Raw genomic sequence first — 21,388 nt, forward strand, 5'->3', positions numbered from 1 at the left:
TCTTGTATGATTTTCTTTTCATCAAATTATTAAATTTTGAATATAACCAAAAACGACGAAAATTTATTTTTTTTTAATTTTCATCATTTAATTTTAATATTCAAAGTTCAATAAATTGGAAGAAAAAAATCGTATACTAAATTTTGGAGAATTATTATAAGAAACAGATTTCAATCTTCAAATCTATTGCGGATTCAGTTATAAAAAATTTTTTCAATGCTTTTACAATCAATTGAATTTTTCAAATTTTTTGAAAAATATTTTGTTTATTTGTTGCATGATATGCAAAAAAACGAACTTATGATATACAAAATAAAAATTTCACGTTGTAAAATAAATTCAGATTAATTCAGATTAATCATAGACATGAATTTTTTTTTTAACACAGTTTAAAATATCGATAATTTTCTATGTTCAATATTTCTTATTGTATTTTGTTTTGTTTATTTTAAATTTGCAAATATATCCAAGTTCTTTATAAAAATCTTTATAAAAATTATTTTTAATTTTCATTTATTTTTATATTAAAGATTGAAAATAAAAATGTGAAGATCATGAATGATACGTGAGAGGTAACAAAAAATATATTTTCCTCTAAAGATTATTCTACGTCTAATTAATAACATTAAGAAGATTAATTATCTAGTTATAAGTAATATACATGGTATTATTAATAATTCTTCCATATTTTTTTAAAAATATATATTTTATTTCTTTCATAAATTAATTTATGAAAGAAATAGTTTAATAAAAAGAATGATATTAATATTATTTATAAGTATTTATTTAATTATTTTTAAATATTAATAAATAAAATTATTTTTTTAATATTTTTTTTATAGATTTAAACATATTAATAATATATTAATTCTTTAATCTGAATAATAAATAATGGTAGTAACATTTTGAAATTTTTAAATTTAAAAATTTGAAATATTTTTCATTTATAATATCTTCATTTATAATATTGACATAAATATTTCTTTTATTGTCAATATTTTGTTTATAAATAAAATAATTTTTAAGCAATCTATTTAATTAGTTTAGCTAAGTATAATTTAACTATATCAAAAAATCTTGCAATTGATTTTATTGAACTTTCTTCCTCTATTATTTTCATTTCTTGTATTCTATATTAATACGATCTCGTTTTTTAGATATATTTGAATTAAAAAAAGTGAAGAAAAATATTCAAAATAATAATTTTTTAACATAAAAAATAGATGCATATTCAAAATCATAAAATTTAAAAAAAAAGACAATTAAAAGAATAATAAATGAGATGTCCTTTTCATATCAAAAATTAAATCTCATAAAAATTAATCATTAATAACAATTCGCAAAACGTTTTGAGAAACTACCAGAAATTTTACTTTTTTAAAAATTTAATCGCGTATCATCCTTGATACAATAACGATTTAAAAGTGGATGCAAATGCGCGTGCATAAATATCTATAGAACAAAGAGACGAGGGCTGATTTTCCATTATCGAAAAATTTATAATATGCCTTTTCATGCATCCTTTATAAAACGAGATATATGTTACATGAATCAATGAGTTGATCGAAAATTACCAGTGTAATCGGTACAGCCTCTCGATTTATAGAGCGCCGGTTGAAAAACGGCAGCAATTAATTATCACTTCGGATGAACAAATAGGAAATCTTTTTGTTCAATTGTCATCATCAACGATGACCGCACGCGATCTACACAAAAGTTTATCATTTGGATTAAACCCAGTTTAATTAGCATGGTTCGCGGCGCATGTGTGGTCACACATTTATTTAGCATTGCGTTTATTCGAAACGACAAGCATCTCTACTCGTCGACCTATCTAGTCGAGTTCTACCTACGTAGGAATAGAACGATAGCACGACCCAACGTTGGCACTTTGCCAAATCTCTGTCCAGTCTCTCGGACGAATCCTTCCGTTTATATATGGAAATGCAATTATTAATGGCATCAACCTTTGCTTCTCTTCGGTTAGATTCCTTGCTACACTAACGTGATTACATCGATCCCTTGCAAATGTGTAAAGAACAATTCTTGAAAGGGTAGCTCGTAAAACCAACAACGGGGAATATCAGCGTGATCTCCGAAGACGAGAACGATTCGGTTCGTCGTTGATCGTCCCATAAGCCCGTTCCACTACAATCTTCCACTTTTTTCCCACCTATTGATCGCCTCCGTGTCCTCTGCCTGTCCTGTGGAACGTCGTAACGCGTTACGACTTTGTTGTACGACCACACGCTGTGTTTACATCATCGATCGATAAAGGCGAGGTCAAGTTTGTTTACGTTATACCGTGTACGAAAAATAGATTCGTTCGAGGTGAACATTTGAAGCGATCTTTCGATTCTCGAGGGCCGAGAGAGAGTTTTGAATTAATTAATCCAACCTGGTTGCTAGTAGATGAGAAGACGAAGAAGGCACAGTTTGCGCACAGCTACCAAGAACTAATTACTCCATACTTAGTAATGGGCAGACCCGGTTTAAGTTTCCCTCCAGGCTCTAGCAACTTTGATAAATTGCGGTTCGTTTGTTTCATCCTCGTTCGATGCCGCGTCAATCTTGGAACAAGATAGGGACGAGAGAGAGAGATTGGCAAATTTCGCGTATTCAAAGGTCATCAAGTAGAACAACGTTTCTGATAGATTCCATCCGATCAACGACCATTCATGTCCGATTTTTTCACACGCGAAACAACGTGACACCATCCATCGAAATTTATAGGTCGTCGCTCATCTATAATAACAGTACAACTCCTGAACAACATTTGAACCGATCAATGGCGGTTGAAGAATTCATTTGCGACGAGATCGCAGTAATAAAACTAAAATACATACGTGTAATTTACAATTTAATAAATATATTTCAATGTAAAAATAAAAACAACATCGATATACATATTTATATTTAAATTATACTTTTAATTCTCTTTTTCTTTTATTTTTTTAATCTTATTGATTTTAACTTCAATTCTATTTTCTTGATTTCTATTTAAACCAAGTATAATCGTGTAGATGAAAAGTTTTACTTTAACGTTTTCAGTATTTCCAGATAGGAAAATTTTTTTTTGGCAAATATTTAACAATATTTTCTTCTTTGTTTAAATTAATTCCAAGACTGAGGATAAGAATATAATAACAGAGCAAGTCATGATATAATTAATAGTTGATTGAAAAAAAAAATTAAAGCAAATGCGATATAGTTAATTACATACAATTATTTACATACATGTGATTGTAATCTGTTCTTATTAATATCTATTCTTATTAATCTCGCGATAAAAAATATTCGATCCTTTAAAATTTATAGATTTTTACATCTTTTATTATTGTTTGTCACTTGTTTCTCTTATCAATCGATTTCAATAAAATCAATAAAGTATAAAAGAAAGAAAAAAAACGTATAAAGTAATATTTTTTTTTAATATTTTCCTTGTTTATTAAACGATAAAAATCAAATTAAAATATCTTCTAAAATAATTTTTTACTGTAAGTAATTTAATAGATTTTTTTAATAAAGAATAGTAATCTATATCGATTAAAAAAGTACATCATATTATTTAAAAAAAGGAAATTTGACTTTTATATGTTTCTAAAATTCATTTACAAGAAAATTACTATATCTTTCTTATAAATAATTTTTATATGAAACATTTTTCCATAAAACGAATAATTTACTATTTCAAGTGTTATACACTCACCTTGTATAATTAAATTTACAAAGAATATTTATATATTTACTTTTCATTGCAAGCTTAGATAAAAAAGTTACAAAAGAAACAATCTTTATTATTTTCTTCGTAACCAATTGTAATTGTTCTATATTCTTTCTTATACTTATTCTTCTAGTAAATTAATCTTTCTAACTTTTCAAAAAAACTCAAATTTTTTGATTCAATTTTAAAAAAAAGCATTTTATTTTAAAATATAGAATCGAATAGATTTTTCTTCGCTAATAATTGTATTAATAACCGACGATATTTCACGTGATGCTACATTTATATTTCGATTGTTTATATATAATATTAATAATCATTTCTAGAGCAATATGCATTGAATGCAACTCCATTGAATATTCTAGCCAATTCTAGACGATGCATTACATGATGATACAAATTAACCTGCACGACGGATGTTTTAATAAATAAGCGACTGCACATCGATTTTATTTGAATCCATTTGATGCGATATTCAGAATTTAATTGTTTTTATAAATTATAACCTCCACAAAATACGTACAAGGGATTTTTGCCATATTACTATGATCATATATTTTTCCTTGTATTTTTTTTCAATTAAGAAATGAAAATGGAGATACAATTGTAGTGATATCGTAAAAGCAAAAATTGTTGTTCATCTCTAGTATGATCCACATTGAATAAAATCCCAATCTTGGCTTACACAATACATTGCAAAATATAAATACATGTTGTTATAAAATAGATTATTAAATGATATTGTATTACAATCAAGAAAATTTAACGATTTTTACATAAATATATTTAATGAAGCGAAGATAAAACAAAAATTTTTATTTTATATTACAGTTCTGTAACTCTTAAGGATTGTGGAATTTTATTAATAATTATTGTTCATTTAATACTAATCATTAAGGCTTTAATATATGAATAACATATATGAACATATATTATTTACATATATGTATCATAATATAAAATGAATAGATCTCGTATGAGCAAATGTCATAATTTTCTTTTTTCTGAGAAGTTGGCCAAAACTTATTATTTCATTATGAAAATTGATATTTTTATTTGCTGAATTCGAATATTTTATCAAAGGGACAAAATTCAAATTCTGAAAGATTTATTATTAAATATTATAATCATAAATATATTTTTACATTAATTTTTATAAAAATTAACGTGATTTTCTAATTATCTTATGAATATCCAATTTTTATAATCATATATGATGATTTTTATTTGAAAATATATTTCAAATTAATTTGAAAGTTTTTTTTTTTTCGATTTTTATGAACATTTTATGTTCAAATGTAATTATATAATATCTTTGAAAATAATAATAAATAAACGAAGGATCAAAATATTTAAAATAAAAGATTATTTATTGCTTAATAATATTTACTCATAATTAATATTTATAAAATATTTCACAATAAATAAAGTAACGTTTTTATTAATTCTTTAAATTTGATAAATTAGACAAGCTATTTTAATCGATATTTATGCAAACGCATTAATCAAACATATTAATCATCCATACTTATTTGTTTCTTTTTTTTTTTTTTTTTTGAATTTTATTTTTTTTTCGAATTATATTTGTAATGTATACATTGAAGTACAATAAATTTGCACGAAAAATATTTTCATTTATATTTTTATTTAAAATTTATTTAATTATGGTCTTTTCTATATTTATATAATTTGTAATATTCAAGATTAAAGAATCTTTTTTATACAATTGCCTATTAGCAAAATGTAATTCTTTATCACGGAAGGTATATAAATTAAAATTTTATGTACTGTAAGTAGCATATAACACCACGGATATAATGATAAAGTTATAACTATAAATATCATCATATAATCATAAACTATAAATATAATCATAAACTTTCGCCGTTTCACTACCTATTGTTCAAAACCATAGATAATTGCAAGAAATAGCAATAAGAATGTTATGAAATATTTTTATTAGAGTTTTGTCAATTTCTATAAATTATAATTTAAATATTTAACATTCATAAATATTTAAATTATAATAAATAAATATTATATAGACATATATATACAAATAAATCAATTAATTTATTATTGATTTATTATTACTATTTATTTATTATTAAATTATTAATTAATTAAATTATTATTAAAATATTAATAATAATTTTAGACATAGTACGATTTTGAAAAAATTTGAAAGTTGTATTTTTCATTATTTAACGATCTAAATTTTTGAAAAATTAACGAAGATATTTTGTCAATCAGTAAAAAATATGTAAAAAAACAATAAAAAAACTAAGTATATTAATACTGGAAAGCTAAATTTCAAAGAAAATATTTTTCTTTATTTATTATGTGTCTTTTTATTTTATTTCTGAAATCTTAATTAAATGTTATTAAAAATATTACAACACATGTTAGATACATGTATGAACACGTTAATAAAAATGAAAATATAATTATGTACAAAATATTTTGTCAAATATCAAGTCTTGATTAGCAAAGAACTTTAACTGTTATTGAAGTGACTGATGATATTGTGTTGTTATCGTTAATTAAAATGCATTTTTATCAAAATTGTTAAAAATACATCGATATACCTGTTAAAATATTTGAAAAAGAAATATTAATCTGCGTCTCTTTTATGACCTTTCCTTGGATCCACCATCATTAATGAAAAAAAAAGGAAGGACAGTAGTTTAAATGCAAGCACCAGATGGTGCACATTCTATTCGTTTTTTAATTTACCAGTTTTTTTAGTTTTTTATCGCTGTTACATAAAGTCTATTTCTGTCGCGAGTTTTCATATTTTTTAATGCTTTTATATTGTATGCTTATTTCGTGCATTTTCATTATATCCGTTATATCTTTTCGCTGTTGTACTATTGTTTAAATAAATCAATAAGAAGTTCGAACAAAAGGTATAAATAAATTTTCATAAAATATAAAAATTTTTGTTCAGTAAAATAATATATCTTTCTTTCGAAGATATATTTTTATTAACATTGAAGAAATAATATATTCAAACTTAATCGAAGTATCTTTTAGACGAAATAATATATTTCTTGACGAAAAAATATTTTTGAAGCGATATAATTGATTAAATTTTTTATTCTGAAATTGGATATCAGAAAGATATCATGTTACATAGATTAAACGAGATTTAGAGACTGGATAATTTAAGATTTTCTATTTTGAATTAAAAAATAAATAGTTCTGTTGTAGAATAAGCTACACGTTTTTTAATATTTGATAAAAAATTAATTTAAAAAAAAAAATTATTAAAATTGAGTGCATTAAGTTTTTTAACATCAATAAATGTATTTTTAAAAAGAATTTTTTACATTGTTAACGTAGAGTGTAAATTAATTAATCAATTCCATTCAAATATACTTGAACCTGTAAATAATAAAAAATATTTCACACAAATTTAAATAATTTCAATATAATAGTTATATAAATACATAATCTGATCTGCGATTTTTCTATATAGATCCATGAAAGATATAGAAAGGTCAATTTTTTTTTAATGGAATTATATACTTTTTAATCTAATGAATACAATTTATATGATACTATTCATATATTAAATTATTCATATCAAAAAATCATTAATTTAAAAGAAATTTAACTTAAATTTTTTTTTAATTCAAATTAACAAAGAATTCCTTATATGAAAGATAAGAAACGCATAATTTGTCTGCTCAAATTTTTCTTGTCAAATTTTATAAAATTTAAATTAAAATATCTCTTCGATCAATAATTTTTTATCACAAGCACATTTAGCATTTTTTTTTTTTTTTATAGAGAAACTATAATAAGCTATACAATAATTTTCATATATCTTCCAACGTATTCAAAATATTTAATTCATATTCAGATGTCGCCGATTAAATTTTATTTAATTTCAATCTGAAATATTCTTCAGCATCATCGATCTATCTCGAAGATAAGTTTTAAGAAGTAGATCACTCTGTATAATGTAAATACGTCAATATTGGTCCAATATCCTTTACGCTTTTTATGGATGGACAAGTTTACGAGTTTTAAGTATCCACATTTAATACTTTCGACTTTAACTCGACGACTTTTACACCTTATAAAAATCCTTGAAAGCTTGCGTACACATGCACTTGCGTTACGACGTCCTCGAAATTAGTTTCGTTCCACGAATTATTCGCCGAATTAAACGTAAAAGAAACACACTGTACAAGTCTGAATAGTCTACGATGGAAATAAAGAGTTGCATTTTTAATTAAGCGGGAATTTGTCTAGGATACAACTGGTTGAAAAATTCGCGTTCCGCGCGGCTACGAGAAGCTTGAAAAATTAGAAATGAAAGAGAGAGAGAGAGAGAGATAGAGATAGAGAGAGAGGCAAACAGGTTCTGCGCGGAGAGCAAACGAGTGACCGGTCGAGAACGTGTCACCGAGTTATAATTAAAACTCATGCGATCCTCGTTACAAAATTACCAAAAGGTTAAGAGGCGAGAAAGGGTTTGGTTCGCGATTAATTCGATATCGCGTAAACTTTCGAGTTTCCAGATTGATTCACGCAGCATCCCTTAATAATAATGGTTAATAATAAAGAAGGGAGGATTGAAGAAGAAAAGAGAAGAGAAAGATTGCGAAGGTAATTTAATTTATCGGCACGCATCCCCGTTCCTTCTTGACCCGTACTAACGATAACAAGCCGGTCGAGAGATGAGAAAGAGTTTTCCTCTGGAAGTCTAAAACTGCTTCTCGCGTAATCATGAAAAATTGGCGTGCATCGTTGACGATAGATGCTATAAAGGAAAAGAAACTGGGGGAATGAAACACCTCTGAAAGAAGCTGCCCTCTTTCGTTCGAGGAGAGTTCCTCCTCCCGATTGGGGGGGAGGACGATTCGTTCTCATTTGCCACCGACATTTCGGACAATTCTTTGATAGTTTCTCGATAGACCAGGGAGGAGCATTTACTTTGGAACGAGGCACGTTTAGTTGAATTCGACGACGAAGAAGGATGGAGAGGAACGGATAATGCATATATTAGCTTCTATTTGGAAAACTTCCAACATATAATGTTATTCATTTCAATCAAGTTTTTGCATGATAAAGATGGATCCTTAAAAACTAATAATTTTTAAAGGGAACAATAAACTAATCTTGTCGAAAGATTAATTTTATTACTTTTATACATTTGCTATTAGTATAAATCCTAAATTAAAAATCTATAATCTTTTAACATTATTCAAAATTTATACGAGTTTAGACGAGCTTAAATCTTATTGCTATAATTCGAGTATCTCAAATTTTCTCCAAACATAAAAAACGTTTCTTATACATTTGAATGATTCGTATCAGAGAAAATAGAAATAAACTTTTTATTTCACTTATTAATAATGAAAATTCGATTCTAAAATTAAGTAAGAATATGCAAGTACTCGAATCCGTTCGAATACTCGGATACGAATTGAGCGTCCGAATGTTCAAAGTTCAGGTATCCGAGCAACGGTAAGAGCTCTAACGCACATCCGAGCAGGTTGGGATTACCGTGTAATTGTATTCGACGAATCGTCGCGTCGAGAGAACGGAGTAGCTGGTAATCATGGCGGAGAGGAGGGAGTAGAGGGGCGAGTAAACGTTAGCCATCCGAGGACTGTGAAATTCCAAGATACGCGGATCTAGAATTCGGCAGGGCAACAACAAGCACGTTTCACCTTTGAAACCGAGGCGGAGTCGGGGGAGGGGTGCGGCGAGGCGGGAAGAGGCCGGGGCTGGTAATAAACGAGCCACGGCGCTGCTCTTGGCTCTCTCTCCCTTTCAGGTACGGTGAACCGTTCCGAACGAAGATCGCGCAAATGCGATGTCAAAGGTGACGCGAATAATAACGTCTGGTCGAGTAGAACCTCGTTTCGGTGTCGCAGGTGCAACGCGAGGAAGAGTCGAACTATAAAAGAGCTCGTTATTAATACCTCGTATTAAGGCCGTTTCCGTCCAAGATCGCGTGTGAAGAAAGGAAGGATGAATAAGGGGGATAGGTACTTACTAGATATATATATATAAGTAAATATATAGGATTCTGGATATGTATAATGCGCGTAGGCAAGTGAATTTTGATATTTTTATTTATCCTTGCAAGAAATAATAATAAATATATTGGACGTACATTCATTGCAGAAAATATGTTGACATGAATTTCTCTATTTTTTAAAAACTCTTTTTGTTAAAGATAACACGTGTATTTTTTTTTTAATTTATTTAATTTTGTTATTATTTTATAAGATAATATTCTTCAAGTTTGTTCTAATTAAAACGTGTATTGGTAAAAAAAGTACAGTCAGATATGTTGATGTCTTATGTTTCAAATATTTAATCTGTTTAAATTTTTCTTTTACTTCTACTGAAACTTTATGAGTATATATAGTATATATATATATATATATATATAATATATGGACAATTTTTTTAACGGAATTATTTTAAGAAAATGAAATCAACGCTCAAAGTTTCAGTGCATTTTCGTTCTTTTAAATAATATAACTTTGTAGCGAGATAAAGCAAAATTTTAAATTGTGAAATATTTAATTTTTAATTTCTATCCCGTTAAAAATTGGATAAAATTGTTTCCAAAATTAAAAAAAAATATTAACACTTTTGGAAGTTAATTTTATTCCTCTAAAGAAATTTTCTGTTGGCGGAAAAATTATTCCATGTGTAACCCATTATGCTTTACATATATGTAAATCTTTAATAACATTAGAAAAAAGTAAAGTGAATTTCATTGAAATATAGGATACCAATATTTCTTTGATTTGTATTTGTTATCGCGAAAAAAATAAATTAACAAATACTTCAGTCATTTTCAAATTTTTCTATTTTATAATACTTTTTATATCGTTTCTCACTTATGTATGCAGTTTTAAAAAGCAATATTATTTTAAAATATCAAAAATTTGTAAAACAAAATTCACCGACAAATACTCAAAAGAAATTGCATCATATTTTAATATCTTTACAAGTTTAAGAGATTAGTGAAGCACATAAAAAATAATTTTGCAGAAAATTTTCTAAAATTAAAACGTCCATAAATATTTACAAAATGACAGGATTATTATATATTATAAACAGAAATATTAAAATCATAAAAAAAAAGATCAGAATTATATTTCCTTCAAGAAATATTAATTCATTTTCGTTAAAATGCAAAATAATTTTATAATTTCAAACAAGAAAAAAATTTTTTATTATTAAATATTATTTATTGATAAAGTATTTGCTAAAAAATTTATAAATAAAATAATTTCAATTAGATTTCAATTAGTATTTTATTTAATGATAATTCAAATTTAAACGTAAAAGTTGTTTAATATTAATATGAAATTATTTGTCAATGATTCGTACATGCAATATATAATATATAAAAGATACATTGATAAGAATGGGATTTTACCCCAAAATTTAATAAAATTAGTTGAAAAGATGACTATGAATCATTTATTCTGTAAAAGAAACATTTTAAATACAAGTATAAAATTATTAAGAAAATAATTAAATTAATTTATTGTTATAATCATTATAAAATCAAATATTTATGCGATCGTTTATAAAAAAAAATCGTTCAAAGAAGATTATCAAAGATGTAAAAAATGATTAATTTCAAAATAATTAATAAATTAATAGAATTTATATTAAAAAAGCTTCAAGAAATTACAAAAAAATTTTAAATACACTTTGTAATAAATCTGTGTTCTGCATCATTTAAAATTATATCTTTTATATGATTTACTTTCTGTCAACATAAATAATACTTATTTTACACATACACACGGTATAAATTATAATATAATCTCCTACAACGCGAGAAATATAAGAGATTCTACATACATCCGTATTATACCATTTCACGTTATATGAAAGTAAAAATGTAAAATGTTAAAACTAAATAATTTTTTTTTTTTTTTACATTTATAACAGAAAATAATATTTTATTTTATTTTAAAATAAAAATATGATCGTAAAATTCTTTTCATCATATTATTTTATAATATGTTTAATTATTGCATTACGTGTATTACATAATTTAAAGCAAATCGTTGAACTTTTTTCCCCTCCCCTCCCTCCGAGATAATTTTCTTTTGCCTCGAAGACTCCCATCATAAACAGACTAGCCGCTACCACATGTAATCTAAAATTAAAATACATGAAATACAATTGTAAGCGAGGAAACGATTAAAAGAGTATTATGAAATTTGATGATGATGTAGAACTTAACGAGTGTGGAGCTCGAAGGACAATTTCTTTAGAGATATGGGAGGAGCCATTCTCCTGTGACTCTGCGGAACAGACGAAAAAAAGAAAGAAGTACAGTTAAGCTGCCAGTTCGACAGATCTTTGACTCAAAAGAACAGCAACGTTAGATTTAATCATTATTAGAATTTTGCTTAAAATTAAATTCTATTAACATCGTGTTTTGAGTATTGATTTCTTTGTTAATTGAATTTTTTTCAATTTCAGAATTTTATTTTTTATTTATAATACGTTCTCTTGTATTATTTTTAAAAAGAATTTAATTTTTGTATTTTTAATTTTCAAATTTTAATACAAGAATAGTGTAATTTTTAATTTATATTATATAGAATTATTCTTATTGTTTTATAATTAGTAAAATAAAGTATATATAATTTAAATTTAATTATATATTTATTTACATAATAATAAATATTATTGATTCATTCGATTCTCATTTTCAGTTTAATAAGGAAATATTATATTTTTTGAACTTGTCAACATATTTCAAGTAAATTTCTTCTTTCAATTAAATTAAATTTAATCAAATTATGAATCTATTTGCAATCTATATTTTGATTTTGATGAATATTTTTAGCACAAGCTTAACGTATCCAATAAATCTAAAGAAATCTAAAATCTAAAATCTGAAATCTATAAATTACAAATTCATTTATTAATAAATAAATGCCGTTTTCAATATTAAATGAAATTTTACTACACATCAAACCAGATATAAAAAATTGATCATATTAAAAATTTAATGCAAAATTTCAAATTATTTTTTTCGTTATTTGCTATAGATTAGTTTATTAAAATGATTTTTATAAATTGAATTAGATAAAAGAATCTATATAATATTAATATAATATATATATGTAACAAGAATATAAATTAAATCATTAGAAAATTGACTGATGTCAAATTCGATACACATATTTAAAGTTGTATTCTCTTTTAAATTTACAAAGTTTATATAAGTTTCATATTTGATCACAGATTTGTTAATACTATTTCTGACATCTGACATTCATTCGTACATTTAATTAATTTTATGACCTAACTATGTATCAACAGCATACTATAATAACTTTGAAACAATAAATTTTAAAAAAATTACAACAATTCTAATTTTTTTAAATTAATATTTCATTTCATTATTATTTTTATATTTAATATTTATAATTTTTAAAAATTGATTTTTAAAAAATATATAAAAATTATCTCCATGATTTTTTATATGAATCCTATAAATTATATCTAATATATTTAATATATATAATTATATCTATAATAAATAAATATATATACATACACACCGTGCATTTTATCCACAATTTTGATATTTTGATTCTCTCAATATTATTATTTGCAATAAAAAATGTTTTATTATAATATTATGATGAGCATATTATGCTACCAATTCTTTCACGAATGGATCTGTAAAGATCACATGATTTTGTTTTTTTAAATGAAATTTTATATATATATTTTTTTAATACATTGATCAATACAGTAAAAATATTATCCATATAAAAATTATTAATTTAGCAAAAATTTAAATTTGAATTTTATAAAATTTATTGCATAAAAGGAATATGAAAGAAACAAGAAAAATATCATTTCTTCGTGCTTTCCTTAATTTTAGATGTAAATGGATTATACTTTTTATGTAAAATATATCATTCTATTTAAAAAAACAAATTTTAATTTTCATATGATTTGTATCTACTCATGAAAGAATTAATATGTATTTCTTAATATTATTCAATTTTTACGTGAAACATTTTTCATTACAATAAGTAATAACACTAAAAAGACCAAGATATCAAAATGAGGTGAGACATCCAACGAGTATTTTAAATTATTTTTCCAAGTTTTTGCGAACAATTCTCAAACATTAATCATCAGTTTTTCACTTTTTTGAGAGGAATCGAATTCGTTAGTTATTATTGCACTTACTGATCTTGAAAAATCAAGAAAAAAGATATGAAATAATTCACCTAAGTGTTTGTGTCGCTCAGAAAAATCTTACCAATAAGAATCTTATTAATATCAAATATTTGGAATAATTTCCTTTTTACGAACGAACAAACGAGTTCATGAAAATATATATATATCGTAAACGAGCGCAATCCCTTTTTAACAAATTTAATTCCGTCGGGAACGAGTTTAAAGACACGTGTTAACACAAACAAATAAATATCAAGTATTTGGGGAAATTTCCCCTTTTTACGAAAACGAACAAACGAGTCCACGAAAATATATAAATATCGTAAACGAGCGCATCCCTTTGTACGATCTCTAACAAATTTAATTCTGTCGCGAACGAGTTTAAAGACACGGGTTAGCATAAACAACAGCGGTCCTCGAGTGACCGTTCGAAAGAGCGCATGATCGCGCCGCCGTTGGAAAGCCCCGATCCTTTTCGAGTCGGTGGTTTTTCGCCGGGGTCGGAAACGGTGCTTGCGGCCCCGTGAAACAGACGTAATTAAAACGGATGTAATTACTGGAGTGGACGGGCTGGCAAGGCGAATCAAGGCGAAGCAAGGACTCTACGTTTCGCGCACATACGCGCGAGGCGTAGACACGCGCCATGGTCTTTTAAGCCCTTAAGCGAGGATAAATTTTCACCGGACTTTCGAGTAATGAAATGATCGCTCCACTCTCTCAGAATAACCTCTCTCTCTCTCTTCCAAAAGCGTGGGATGATCGGGAGATACGGGTTGAAAAGCTGGCTCGCAAAGCTCGCTCCTTTCGTTCCCAACACGTTGTTTACTCGAAAGCATACACTGATGCTAAAACAATTACTTTTCCCTTTCCACCTACCTCTGACCTGTGTTCATTCCAGTCCCCGGATGTTTCCATGTCTCCCGTGCATGGAAGCATCCCCTCTCAAAGAGACCTTGGTCGCGATGCGATTAACGAGCTACCCTAGCTGGTATTGGAAAAATCGTCGCGTTGAAAACAAGAGAGGATGAAAGGGAAGATAGAGGAAGGAGGAGCGAATGAAAGGGAAGAAAAGGCATTCGCAGATACATTCGGATGGGGAAAGGTCCTTTGGAATATTCTCCTGGTGATTTATCGGTGACGTAAATCCACGACTCGAACCCGTTCTTTCGAAAATGGAGGAGGAAGAGAGCGTGCACCGGTAAAAGGAAAGGCGATGTAGAAGTTGGCGCGTCGGGAACTGGTAGAAAATCTTTTGTTGCCGCACCACGTCATGCCTCTTTGCTCCATCTTAAAGAGCAACTGTATTGTGAGCAATCATCGGGGAGGGAGAGGATCTCGCAAATGCGTCGCCGGGATAATAACCACCCTTTCTTTACGAGATCTTGCGGAACAGCAACCACGAAAGAACTTTCGACTATGGAGGGTATAAATTCGTTGCTTCAGAAATATCAACGTTTTCACGGGGAAACTCTTCCTTTCTCCTTCGTTTTTTTAATGTCGCTCGAAAAATTGATCGTTTCGTTCTTTTCTTCGTCTCTTCTTCTTTTCTTCTATCCCAATACGCAAGAAATTGGCGATTTATTCTTTCTCCAAGAACTGCCTCGTACACGAGTTTTCGTAATTTTGCGGTGGAAGAGGATGATGAAAGGAAAGAAAATCGAAAGAATCGTGGAACGAATGGAAACCGATTCCGACGTTCTTCTTCTTCTTCTTCTTCTTCGAAAGAGAGAGGGAAGTACGAAAGATGGTGGTCGTGGTGTTTGCTAATTGCAAACGGTCGGAAACAAACGCGGGCTAGTCAGTGTTTGCCTATTATAATGTATGCAAATATCGAAATCTGCGAGTTCCTGCAATGCGGGTCTTGAGAAAATATTTGATCAATGGCCTTTCCTTCGGCTCTTTTATGTTCCGTGTATGATGACCTTGGCGTAAAAGGTTCGCCAGAGCGGTTAGAAAGCGGCTGCCAATTATTCTTGCCAACCATAACGACATTCGCAAAATATTCGCAACTTCGGATCTCTCGATCAACGATTCCACGACGTCCACGTCGATTCGAGCGCGCCCCATCTTATCGAGCAAATATTTTCTTCGATTTAAAACTTTACCATCGACAGAAAAGGAAGAGATCGTGCTAAACTCACTATATATATATATATATATATATATATATATATATATATATATATATATATATATACACGTTCGAATCGACGTGACATCTAAATCACTCGTTCCTCGTTCTTATTTACCAACGACACGACGGAAAATAATTTTATCCTTTTGCTTTCTATTTGCGAAGTTCGATTTCGCGATACGAATCCATTTCCGTATTCGAGAAAAAGGAGAAATCATTCGTGAAAATATTGTTATTCATTTTAACGAATAGCAGGAAGTCTAGAACAAAATGTTGATTTTTATCATACATTTACTTACAGGATGTATCATGGAAATGAGTTATATCTTCCAAATAAATTAGAGATGGAAAAAACGTGATCAAAATTTATATTCAATAAATATATATAATTTAAATATAATTTTATTGAGTTTATGTATTGAAAATGCAGTTGTACTTTTTTTTCTGGCAATGATACAACTTTTTAATTTCTAAAAAGTATTGACACACTTTCATCTTAAATCTATTGGTTCAGAAATTATTATAGTTAAATGTTTAAATTATTTGAACGTATTTATCATATAATATGTTATTTGTATTATAACAAATCTGCAATTGCAATGACTCATTTCCATTCATCACGGTCTTGTTTTGTAATATTTAGTGTTAATTGATATTAATAGTCGATTCATATTTATAAACATTATAATGCATGTCTTTTCTCCATTCTTATTTTATTACATTTTTTAGTAATGGTTGATATTAATAATCAATTTATATTTATAAATATTGTAACACGTTAAACCATATAATATAAACCATATAATATCTGGAAATAATTTAGCAAAATTTTAATTGTATTAACTTCTAAATTAACATAAATTGTTTAGAGATTTAAAAATGTGTTGATGCTTTTTATAAAGATTTAAAAATTGAATATTCCCTATTAAAATGATAGAATAAAAGTATTACATTAAAGCAAATACATTAAAATTGCATAAAATTAATATTCATATTATATATCATTGAATATCATTTAATCTTAACAGTTTACAACATTTTTTTCTATCTCCATTTGAAAAATATAGTTTATTTTAGTTGATATTTGAAAATTGTAACTTTGTAACAAACAAACTTTGATCTTTGAAAGATTATTACAAAAAAAGATATACAGAAATATAAGCATCTATACTATTTATTTCATTTCAGATTATGAAATTTTATTTTATGTATGCAAAATTTCAATTCAATATATACCTGCTTTTATTTTTATATTCATAAGATATATGAATGAAATTTGAAATTCCTCTTTTTCTGATATTCGTTATAAAACATTTATTAAAGATGTGGTATATTAATGCATATATAATAGATTTAATTATTATAATTTTTTTTATTAGTATCGCAGTATTAATATTAATCATTTATTAATATCACTTGAATTATTCAATAAGAATGTATTTAAATATTATTTTTTCGTAATGAAAATATCATTTCCATCATTTATTTAATCCTTTTTACACGTTCCAAATATATTCAGGTAGATTTAATACATATATGGGATATTAATATATTCACGAGACACCTTTAAAAAATCGATTCTAGAAGCTAAAACAAATATAAAAATTTCGCTTAAGAATTATTTATTAAATTATAAACTTAAAACAAAAAAAAAAAACAAAAAAGAATTGAAATTTGCTAAATTTTTTACTCTTCAAACTTACGTTTGCTAAGTTTTTACTCTTATTATTAAAATAAGAAACATAGAATGAGACGACAGTTTTATTCACTGCCTTGTTCCATCTTTGTCTCGTTTTATCTAATGAAAACTTAAATTGCTTGTAATTTAACAAATGCAAATTTTATATATCTGTTCATGCCAGACCAATAATAAACTTTTTATAATTTCAAGTTTATAATATATTATAAATAAAATCATATCTTTATCGATAATCAAATTCATTGTTTCGATTATGTAATTATTTATAGTTTCACGAAACATTCAATTACTTTCGATGATATGTTATGTTCGCTAAAAATATAGATAAAGCTAATATTTGAATAAAAACTTAATATTTATTATATTTATATCACATAAAATATTATAAAAATCATAACAAATTTTATTTTATTTATTTTACTGAACGTATCTCTTTTAAAAAGATAAATTAAAATATATTACAAAAAAAAAAATATTAGAAAGAAAAATATAAAAAAATTTTATTAAAAAATAATATAACATGATTGAAAAGATTAGCTTTATTTCTACTTTAAATATCTTAATATAAATTTCTTAAATCTTAATATAAATTATTGTAACTTAATAATATAATAATGCAATATTTTTAATTTTTTATTTTAATTATATTATAGTTATGTTATCTATAATTACACATTTAATTGTTTATGTTGATAAAATTTTTTTAACGATATTAATTTTATTTTATTTTAATTAATTGAAAGAATTCGGTTCTGACACAATCTTTTGTATCGATATCTATGGTCGATATTGATATTTTAAAAAAGCCTTATCCATAAATATAAATATAAAAACATTATATCTTATTTCTTACTTCTTAAATTGTGGCAACAATTTTCATAAGATTTGCTCTATCATTGCAATATGGATTAATTCGAGTTGAAATACGATATCGTATAAATAATACATCGGGAGGACAAGACTCTCACAAGATTGGACGTCGAGAACGTCGGTTTACGATCTAAGATGGCAATTGGCCAAAGGAAATCCGGAACCATCCGATTCGCGGAATGCGGAAATTTGTGTCGTATTTAGAAACATCGCTTATAATTTCTCGTTTTCCGAAGAATTTGGGAAATTTGGTTGCGCTATTTATACGTATATTTATACGAGACTATAACTCGCGTTGCATCCGAGAAAATGATTGGACAAACCGTTTTTCAATTTCATTCAGATGTAATGAAAATAATGATTTTTCAAAATCGATGCTAAAAAATGATTATCTGACAATTAAAAAGATTATATCGTAGACGCAAATACAATACAAATTTTCAATATCCATTTAGAGTATTCGAGGTATGGTCGAGTTATTTCTCCTATCGTCGTGCAAAGTATGTCACATTATGCGAGATTTGGAAGGAATATTCGAAAATGTATGATTCGCAGATGTGCCATTTGTGTTGCAATAAGAGGAAGATATATGGAAAATTTACTGAAGCGAAAAAGCTTTGTGTTACATTTGCATAAATTAATTTTTGCCGATATTAATAAGTAATCTCGCATTAACCATTTTGAACTAACCAAAATTTTAAATAAATGTGGATTGTAAAAAAAATTTATTCAAAATGTCGCGAATATTGATGAATAATAAAATATACATTGAAAGAATTAATTTATAATAATAATACAATTGAAATAAAAAATTATTTTAAATCAGAAACAAAATACAATTTTTCTAAAATGTCAAAATGAATAGATACGAAATATTTTGAAATGTTTAGAAATTTACAACTTCTGATAATAACTATTTATATAAATAAAATTGAATCAAATCAATTGAGAAAAATTAGTTTGCTAATTTAATAATAAATAACATATAAAAGAAAATAAAAAAAAAATTCAATTAGAATAAAGAAATTAGTATTGATCGTTTTTTACTTTATTTAAGTCTGTAATAAAAAGCGATATATTTTAAAGATTTATATCAATTATATATGCGTTGAAAATTTCATCGATTGATATGGAAACAAGCGGCCGACATTAAAAAATATAAAAATCTATAAATTTTAAAAGATGATCGAATATTTTCTGCCAGAATTGTTATTAAATAATTTTGACAGTTAACATGAAAGTTCATCTATAGTCATCACAGAATACATGCAATTTTAAAAGTTGCATTAAATTCGATATTGGTATATATGAAACGTACAGGGTATTTTTAAAAATCTAAAAACTAAATTGAAAGAAGAAAATTTAAAGAATTTAAAACAATTTAAAAGAAAATAAGTAAAAAAAACACATAATAATAATATATAATATGTTCTAATAATATATAGTACGTTCAATTTATCTTGAATCGCACAAATATTGAAAAATATGAATAATATGAAAAAAAGATTTCAAATAAAAATTATTTGATAGAAAGGGATATATTATGCAGTATTAATGTGAAATTAATATGAAATATATCTTAATATATTTTATATTTTAAATATATCTTAATTATTTAAAATATATCTTTTTTAATTATAATTTTTTAAATTTTTATTAATCGAATATTGATCGATATAATTTTTTTTTCTACAAAAAAATATTAAGTTGTTTACGTCGAAAAATCATTAGTTTAGAAAATATTATAACTTAAAGTTCGTAAAAAGTTATCATATAAAAAGAAAAAAGGAACACGCGAAGCGATACTTTACTGTTTCTTCCGTTTAATATAAATTTCACAAACTTTAAAATATATCTTCTAAATTTTTCGACATAAATAGTTTGGTATTTTTTTTTATAAAAAAATAACGAATTATAATATGATAAAAATTACATCTAAAAAAAATTGACGTTTGATTTATAGAAAAACTAATAATGTATAATACATTTTGTTATATTAATAAATTTTAACCGAAACATTTTTTTTACATTATTCATATTTTTAGAGATATTTGAATGGTTTCAGATAAATTGGAGACATTCTATTTGATGAAAAAAGAATAGGAAATATTTTGAGCGATAAAAGATTATCATTTGATAGATCTGTGATGTTTGATTACACAATTTTTATTTTAAAAAAGATTCATTGTGTCAAGCTAATTATAGAATGAAAAGAGTGAATATTATTTGAATTGAAGAGAATGAAATGAATATAAAGAATAGATGAATACTTGATAAATGGAAAAATAATAAATATAAAAGTCATATAAAATTCATAAATGAAATATAAAGTAGAAAAAAAGTTATATAATATCGTTAAAATTATATAAAATTAATTTAATATGCATTATTATAAAGTTATAATGATTGATAAAATCGTAGATTTAAACATTATTAATGTCTGTTAAATTAATTACCATAAATATAAAAATAAAAAGCAATTCAATTATCAATAAAAGGTAAAATCATTATTGAGAACAGTTAGAATTCCATTTCAAAGAAATTTTTAAAAAATTTTACAAAAATATAATTATAAAAAAATTATTATAAAAAAAATTATTATAAATGGAAAAGAGAGAAAACGTACGCTATTAAAATAATAAAAAATAAAACGCTGTCATTTTTCTTCATCATGTTCTATTATTTTGTCACATCCATTTTCCAGATATATGTATAATATATAATTATAAATTATATTACTATTCTTAAAATA

At 25.7% G+C, this 21,388-nt stretch overlaps 1 protein-coding gene across 3 annotated transcripts in view; it reads right to left on the reverse strand.

Annotated features, from left to right (window-relative positions):
* The window catches only part of LOC724618 (cysteine-rich motor neuron 1 protein), a 261,295-nt gene that overhangs the window by 68,269 nt on the left and 171,638 nt on the right, over positions 1–21,388 (reverse strand). The gene's annotated exons all lie outside the window — the stretch shown is intronic.

Source organism: Apis mellifera, linkage group LG1 (assembly GCF_003254395.2).
Source record: "Apis mellifera strain DH4 linkage group LG1, Amel_HAv3.1, whole genome shotgun sequence".
Lineage (NCBI taxonomy): Eukaryota > Metazoa > Arthropoda > Insecta > Hymenoptera > Apidae > Apis > Apis mellifera.